The sequence below is a fragment of the Leucoraja erinacea genome, chromosome 25, assembly GCF_028641065.1.
Source record: "Leucoraja erinacea ecotype New England chromosome 25, Leri_hhj_1, whole genome shotgun sequence".
Taxonomy (NCBI): Eukaryota; Metazoa; Chordata; class Chondrichthyes; order Rajiformes; family Rajidae; genus Leucoraja; species Leucoraja erinaceus.
In genome coordinates this window covers 30,224,661-30,232,495 of record NC_073401.1, presented here as the reverse complement: position 1 = coordinate 30,232,495, position 7,835 = coordinate 30,224,661, and the positions used below count along the sequence as shown (strand labels likewise).

At 46.2% G+C, this 7,835-nt stretch overlaps 1 protein-coding gene across 5 annotated transcripts in view; it reads right to left on the bottom strand.

Moving 5' to 3' along the window:
- The window catches only part of tbx1 (T-box transcription factor 1), a 46,533-nt gene that overhangs the window by 36,945 nt on the left and 1,753 nt on the right, over positions 1–7,835 (bottom strand). The window contains exon 1 of one of the 5 annotated variants that reach the window (XM_055655425.1): positions 1,603–1,625. The exons of 3 other annotated variants lie outside the window; for them this stretch is intronic. The gene's annotated coding sequence lies outside the window, so the exon portion shown is untranslated. Of the gene's footprint in view, positions 1–1,253; positions 1,446–1,602; positions 1,626–7,835 lie in introns of those variants that run through there. One more of the 5 variants, XM_055655424.1, reaches the window with a different exon arrangement.

The following is a 7,835-nucleotide window of genomic DNA, read 5'->3' as shown; positions in this document are numbered from 1 at the left end:
CATATCCACTCACTGGTGTGTTGCAATGTACCCAATACATACACTTACTGTGGTAGAACTAACTAGTACATACTTGGGTAGAACATTCTAACTGTTCTGAAGGACCGGAAATAGGAAATAGGCGACGTTTGTTAGATTGTTTAAGAATGAACTGCAGATGCTGGAAAATCGATGGGAGACAAAAATGCTGGAGAAACTCAGCGGGTGCAGCAGCATCTATGCAGCGAAGGAAATAGGCAACGTTTCGGCACGAAACGTTGCCTATTTCCTTCGCTCCATAGATGTTGCTGCACCCGCTGAGTTTCTCCAGCATTTTTGTCTACCTTCTAACTAGTACCTACACTTACTGATATACAGCAATTTAACGCAATACAATTTCCGAGGTATAATATTAACATGTACATAAACTACTGGTATACCAATATAACTGGCACCTATATCTACAATGGTAGAACGCTAACTGCTGCATGCTGATGTGTATCGTTATGGTGAGTGCATATACACTGATATACATCAATAGAACAAGTACACACACTAACCGAGATAGAACCAGCATCTGCAGTTCTTTCCTACACATAGTATACATACAGTATACACCGATGTACAGTATACTGCTGTAACGAGTGCGTGTACTCACTGGTTAACTGGTACACACTGATGGCGAACACCTCAACTAGCACACGCATTTACTGGTTATACAGCGATATAACTAGTACATACACTTACTGGGGTCAACGCTAACTAGTACATCCATGTACAGATGTGTATGACAAACCTAGTACACGTGCTTACTGTCTGGTGCATGTAAATTGGCACACGCCGTTATTAAAGCAGACCACTGACCAGTGGACACACTGACCAGCGTCTAACACGTTCTAACACAAACACACACTGGCTTTGAATGCTCTAACCGACACATTCACGTCCTAGCGAATGATCATTCTAACTAACACACACACACACACTTAGTGGCGTTGTGGATTCTAACTAATCAACTACCCGGTATAGTAATACGTGTACACGGCCTTTCGTGGGTAGAACAGCTAGCTAACACAGTCAGCTACAATGATTCCCTGATACTAATTTCCCCAACCAACTAGAAACCTATCTACCACTCAGTCTATCATCCATCTGCCCCCGAGTTCTTATTTAAGGACTTTAATCAAAAGACTACCCCCCCCCCCAAAAAAATAATCCGACATGTTTTTCACGTTGCTCACGGTAGGACGATTCGCGGTGGTATTATCACTCACGTTAAGTTGTAGAGGGCAGTAGGTCGGCACCGTGACCGCTAGTACAGCAAAGGAACTGCAGATACTGGTTTACACCGAAGATAGACACAAAATGCTGGAGTAACTCAGCGGGACAGGCAGCAACTCTGGGTAGAAGGAGTGGGTGACGTTTTGGGCCGAGACCCTTAATGGCCTTAAACTCTGCCTGCTCGCATCCATGTGAAACATATCCCACTCTCCACGTACCCCCCCTCTTCCCCTCCCCCTCCCCTTTATGGTGCCAACAGCTCCTGGGTTGAGCTCAGCGTGAAGGGGTTATACAACCCCGTTTAGTGAAGCTCCCGCTATTCCCACACGCGTTCCCGCAAACCTTCTGTCCGGCAGCAATCGATCTTCCCCTAATGATGCAAGCCGACTCGGTTTAAATAGGAAAGCTGAGAGATATCACATCCTTGCGCTTCCAGTGTTACTCCGCTCTCTCCGCTCCCCCCCCCCCCCCCAACCCCCCCCCCCCCCTCTCTCTCTCTCTCCCTGTCTCTCTCGCCATTCCCACTCTTTGCACTTAATTCAGAGTTAGACCAATTTCAAAGCCACAATCTCCTTCCATTAGCAAGTTAGCACCGTCTAAAAATAACCAGAAGTTTAGTATATGATATTTGTCAAGTGGAAATGTCGGATAAATAAATATCTTTAACTCTGCGCGGAAGCGCGAACATTAACCTCGCCACCTCGAATTAAAAAAAAATTCTAGCGTCAATCATTTGATTTTCTTAAAGACCATTAAACACATGTGAGGAGACGCGCGGCTTGTTATTAAATCTCACCACAGAGCGCAGACGGGAATATTAAATGTGGGGAGACACATATACTGAATCTAAAAAAAAATGTTCTCAAGCTTTCAGTCAGAATAAAATAACACCTCGTTTGTACATTGTATTCAAAGTCAAACTCAATGACAAAACACGAAGCGTGTTTTGTCATTGAGTTTGGCTTTGAATACAAATCATATCTCGCTGGCCATAAAGTGAAAAAAATCGACTTTGCATCGACAGATCCGGGTGTTTTTATTTACGTGGAAACCTGGTGCAAAACTTGGCATTTTGGAGTCTCGACACTTTAAATTATTGGCTTTCAGCGACAACAACAAAATAATCACCGGCATTTCAAACGATTTCAAGCAGAGATACGAGATTTCAACCAACTCCAGCTCCAGAGATTGTGTGTGCGACTCGCGTTAGCTCTGTTCAACATCTTCCGAATGGTTTAAAGTCGCGGTGGGAGATTTCCTTCGGTGGAAATCCATCTTCGGGGGGAGAGCAGTGAGAGAGGCTGATATCTGACCACACCTGGACCGAGTTTAATTGGGGTTTAATTCATCTCTAATTTGTATATGTAGCGACAATGAGAGGCCTTTTGTCCAACGGGATTCACGCGGGTCTTAGAGAATATGTGATAAAAATCGATAGAAGTTCGTTCTGGGTCTGGAAATTGGGAATAGGGTGAATATTACTTTGCGTTTAAGAAGGAACTGCAGATGCTGGAAAATCGAAGGTAGACAAAAGCGCTGGAGAAACTCAGCGGGTGCGGCAGCATCCATGGAGCGAAGGAAATAGGCAACGTTTCGGGCCGAAACCCTTCTTCAGACTGAAGTTTCATTTTGCGTTCGTTTTCTGAAATGGGGTCTTATTTACAGGCCGGGTTGAACAAAATGTCCACTCGTTAGTACCATCGGTGGCGATTTATTCCGATTCAAAAGGAAATAATTTTCGCGCAGGTCTGACTTTTTTCTTAACTCTTAAAGACACTGAAAGCAAAACTCGTCAGATAAGAGAGACAAGGTGATTCATGTTCGGTCTGTGTAATGTACCAGCCAAGGCCGCCGTGTTTAATCATTGTCATGTCGGAAGTGTCTTTCCTTCTCCTTCCCCCCCCCCCCCCCCCCCCCCCCGACTCTGTGCAGGCGTTAAAAGATAGAATACATCGCCCGGGTAAAGATGAACTGTTTAACCGACGGGCCCGGGGGACCAGGGCCCGATTTGTGTTGCCACAGGTTGGGGGCGAAATCGCTACAGCTCCGACAGACACACACAGACACACACACACACACACACACACACACACACACACACACACACACACACACACACACACACACACACACACACACACACACACACACACACACACACACACCCCCCACTGACACACACACACACACACACACACACACACACTCACACACACACACACACACGCACAGATACACACACACACACACACACACACACACACACACACACACACACACACACAGTCACACACACACCCCCACACACACACACACGCACTCAGACACACACACACACACACACACACACACACACACACACACACACACACACACACACACACACACACACACACACACACACACACACACACACACACACACACACACACACACACACACACACACCAACGTGTGGGAAGGAACCGTTCGGTTTAAACCGAAGATAGACACACAAAAAAGATGGAGTAACTCAGTGGGACAGGCATCATCTCTGGAGAGAAGGAATCGTTGACGTTTCGGGTCAAGACCCTGCCTTCAGATTCAGTGGCTTGTCACACACAGGGCGAGGTGGGGGAAGATTTAATAGGAACCCGGGGGGTGACTTTTGTTTCACACAAAGATATGGTGGGTGTATGGAACGGGGTTGTTGAGGCAGGGACTATCGCAGCGTTTAAGAGACATTTTCAGACATGTACATGGATAGGACAGGTTTAGCGGGATGTGGGGCCAAACGCGGGCAGGTGGCACGAGTGTGGATGGGGCATGTTAGTCGGTGTGGGCAAGTTGGGCCGAAGGGCCTGTTTACACGCTGTATGACTTCCACATGGTGAATTTAAAATTGTATTCACCCAGAACGTACTATTTTTGTTGGTGACTACCCCACATTGTACACCCCCTCGGCCGAATCTCTTCCGGGTTATTGCGTGCAAGGAGCGATACGATAGATGGCATTTAGGAGACTTTTGGATAGACAATAAACAATAGGCCATTCGGCCCTCCGAGCCAGCACCGCCATTCAATGTGATCATGGCTGATCATCTCCAATCAGTACCCCGTTCCTGCCTTCTCCCCATATCCCCTGACTCCGCTCTTTTTCAAGAGCCCTATCTAGCTCTCTCTCGAAAGCATCCAGAGAACCTGCCTCCACCGCCCTCTGAGGCAGAGAATTCCACAGACTCACCACTCTCTGTGAGAAAAAGTGTTTCCTCATCTCCGTTCTAAATGGCTTACTCCTTATTCTTAAACTGTGTGTAGCCCCTGGTTCTGGACTCCCCCAACATCGGGAACATGTTTCCTGCCTCTAGCGTGTCCAAACCCCTTAACAATCCTATATGTTTCAACGAGATTCCCTCTCATCCTTCTAAACTCCAGAGTGTACAAGCCCAGTTATATATGGATTAAGGCAAGTAAAAGTTGGTTTTGGCAACAGAGGTCGTGGGCCGAAGGGTTTGTTCCTGCGCTGTGCTGTTCTAAGTTCTGTTCTATATAGATTAGTCGGGTGATCGAAGATTTCCAGGGGAACGTCCCAAGCAAGGTCAAGCACAAGATCTTTCATTCTCGAAGGCAGTAGACAAAAAATGCTGGATAAACTCAGCGGGTGCAGCAGCATCTATGGAGCGAAGGAAATAGGCAACGTTTCGGCACGAAACGTTGCCTATTTCCTTCGCTCCATAGATGCTGCTGCACCCGCTGAGTTTTTCTCCAGCATTTTTGTCTCCCTTCGATTTTCCAGCATCTGCAGTTCCTTCTTAAACAATCTATCATTCGCGATTTCTTTTCCCCGAAAACGAAAAGTGCAAGAAATCCGACCGCCATTTCAACCCGAAAAAATAGTTAACGAGGCGTTTAATTCAGAGCCGATTGTCTTTCCATATAACCATATAATCATATAACCATATTACAAGCACGGAAACAGGCCATCTCCCCCCTTCTAGTCCGCGCCAAACACTTACTCTCCCCTAGTCCCATCTACCTGCACTCAGACCATAACCCTCCATTCCTTTCCCGTCCATATACCTATCCAATTTATTTTTAAATGATAAAATCGAACCATCCTCCACCACCTTCACTGGAAGCTCATTCCACACAGCTACCACTCTCTTGAGTAAAGAGGTTCCCCCTCATGTTACCCCTAAACTTCTGTCCCTTAATTCTCAAGTCATGTCCTCTTGTTTGAATCTTCCCTATTCTCAATGGGAAAAGCTTATCCACGTCAACTCTGTCTATCCCTCTCATCATTTTAAAGACCTCTATCAAATAGCTTTCGATGGGCAATACGTCTGAAGAAGGGTCTCGACACGAAACGGCGCGTATTCCGTCTCTCCGGAGACGCTGTTTGACCCGCTGAGTTACTCCAGCTTTTTGTGTTTCTCTTCGGAAATAAAAATTACTTGCTTTGCAATTAAAATTGCCTCTTTATTTTTGCTGGGACTGGTTTAGCTCCAATTACTTCTGTAGCTCCTGCGGGTTTGTGTTCAAATATCTTTGATACGGGTGAGCAGAGAATATCTTTCGTTCATTTGTTCTCAATATCTCTCGATGATCACCGCCCACGCCTCTCATTTCCACGCCTTCCCGCGCCTTACACTTCCTTATCTATCAATAAAGGATCTATCTATCTGACTATATATCTTCTCTATGTGTCTCCCTCTCTCCTGGCTCTCAGTTCTCGCCCCGAAATCATTTTCTTCCGAGACGCTGCCTGTCCCGCTGAGTTACTCCAGCGTTTTGTGTCTATATTCCTGCGCGAACGCCCCCGGGTTCCTTTTAGTTTCAGCGAAAATTGACCCATTAACGAACCGTTTAATTGCATTTAAGAAGGAACTGCAGATGCTGGAAAATCGAAGGCAGACAAAAATGCTGGAGAAACTCAGCGGGTGAGGCAGTATCTATGGAGCGAAGGAAATATGGCAACGTTTCGTCTCGAAACCCCCCTTCTTCAGACTGATCTAAGTTTAATTGCGTTGTTCAACGTGTGGACTATGTTCCTCATTCACTTCACACTTGCCCACTCCCATTGAAAATAAGATAATACCACACTGTACTTTGCCATTCAAATTAAAAATAAGATACACACACACACTGCACGTCGCCACTCGTTATAAGACCGCGAATGAACTAAAAAACTCAATGTATTCTCCGAAGAACCAACTTAGGGCTCATTACTACACAGCAATTGAGATTCCGAGCGCATTAAATGTCCTCTGTAAATAACATGGCATTGTTAAACGCGTGGCCTGTCTTTAGAGTGTGGGTCTAATCTGTCTACATTTGTCTCGGTGTGAACCCCGCGCTGTGCACAAGACCCACACACCGACCTATTGTCGACGCTGGGGCCTTTATAGATGAAGTCTTTTACACTGAAAGCCGAGCCTGATTAATGGGCCAACGCTTTCTGTCACTGCCTCGTTGAAACCGGGAGACATGGACTAACTAGAGGCCTGGCTTGTAAAAGGGGACTGCGCCGCGTTCATTTACCAAGGAGGTGATTTGGCCCAAATTATTACAATAAGGAGACGCACAAAAAAAGCTGGAGTAACTCAGTGGGTGCAGCAGCATCTATTGAGCGAAGGAAATAGGCAACGTTTCGGGTCGAAGGGTTTCGGCTGCACCCGCTGAGTTTCTCCAGCTTTTTTGTGTACCTTCGATTTTCCAGCATCTGCAGTTCCTTCTAGAACAAGGAGCAAGGCGAAGGTGGAACGGCTGGACCTCCCGCCGAGTGCAATTTGTAGGGTGTTTAAAAGAATCACACCTGCTTAAAGCACCATTCTCAGAGATAGTTCTGAGCCCACTTGCAATTGAACACGAAGGTACACAAAAATTCTGGAGAAACTCAGCGGGTGCAGCAGCATCTGTGGAGCAATTGAACACACTTCCTCGCGAGTATTTAGAAGGTTGAGCCCCCCTAATCTGAGGAAAGACATGCTTGCCATAGAGGGAGTACAGAGAAGGTTCACCAGACTGATTCCTGGGATGGCAGGACTTTCATATGAAGAAAGACTGGATAGACTCGGCTTGTACTCGCTAGAATTTAGAAGATTGAGGGGGGATCTTATAGAAACGTACAAAATTCTTAAGGGGTTGGACAGGCTAGATGCAGGAAGATTGTTCCCGATGTTGGGGAAGTCCAGAACAAGGGCATCACAGTTTAAGGATAAGGGGGAAGTCTTTTAGGACCGAGATGAGAAAAGAATATTCCACACAGAGAGTGGTAAATCTGGGGAATTCTCTGCCACAGAAGGTAGTTGAGGCCACAGTTCATTGGCTATATTTAAGATATATCTATTTAAGTTAGATGTGGCCCTTGTGGGAAAAGGGATCAGGGGGTATGGAGAGAAGGCAGGTACAGGATACTGAGTTGGATGATCATATTGAATGGCGGTGCAGGCTCGAAGGGCCGAATGGCCTCTATTCCTGCACCTATTTTCTATGTTTCTTTATCTCCAGATGTTTAAGAAGGAACTGCAGATGCTGGAAAATCGAAGGTAGACAAAAATGCTGGAGAAACTCAGCGGGTGAGGCAGCATCTATGG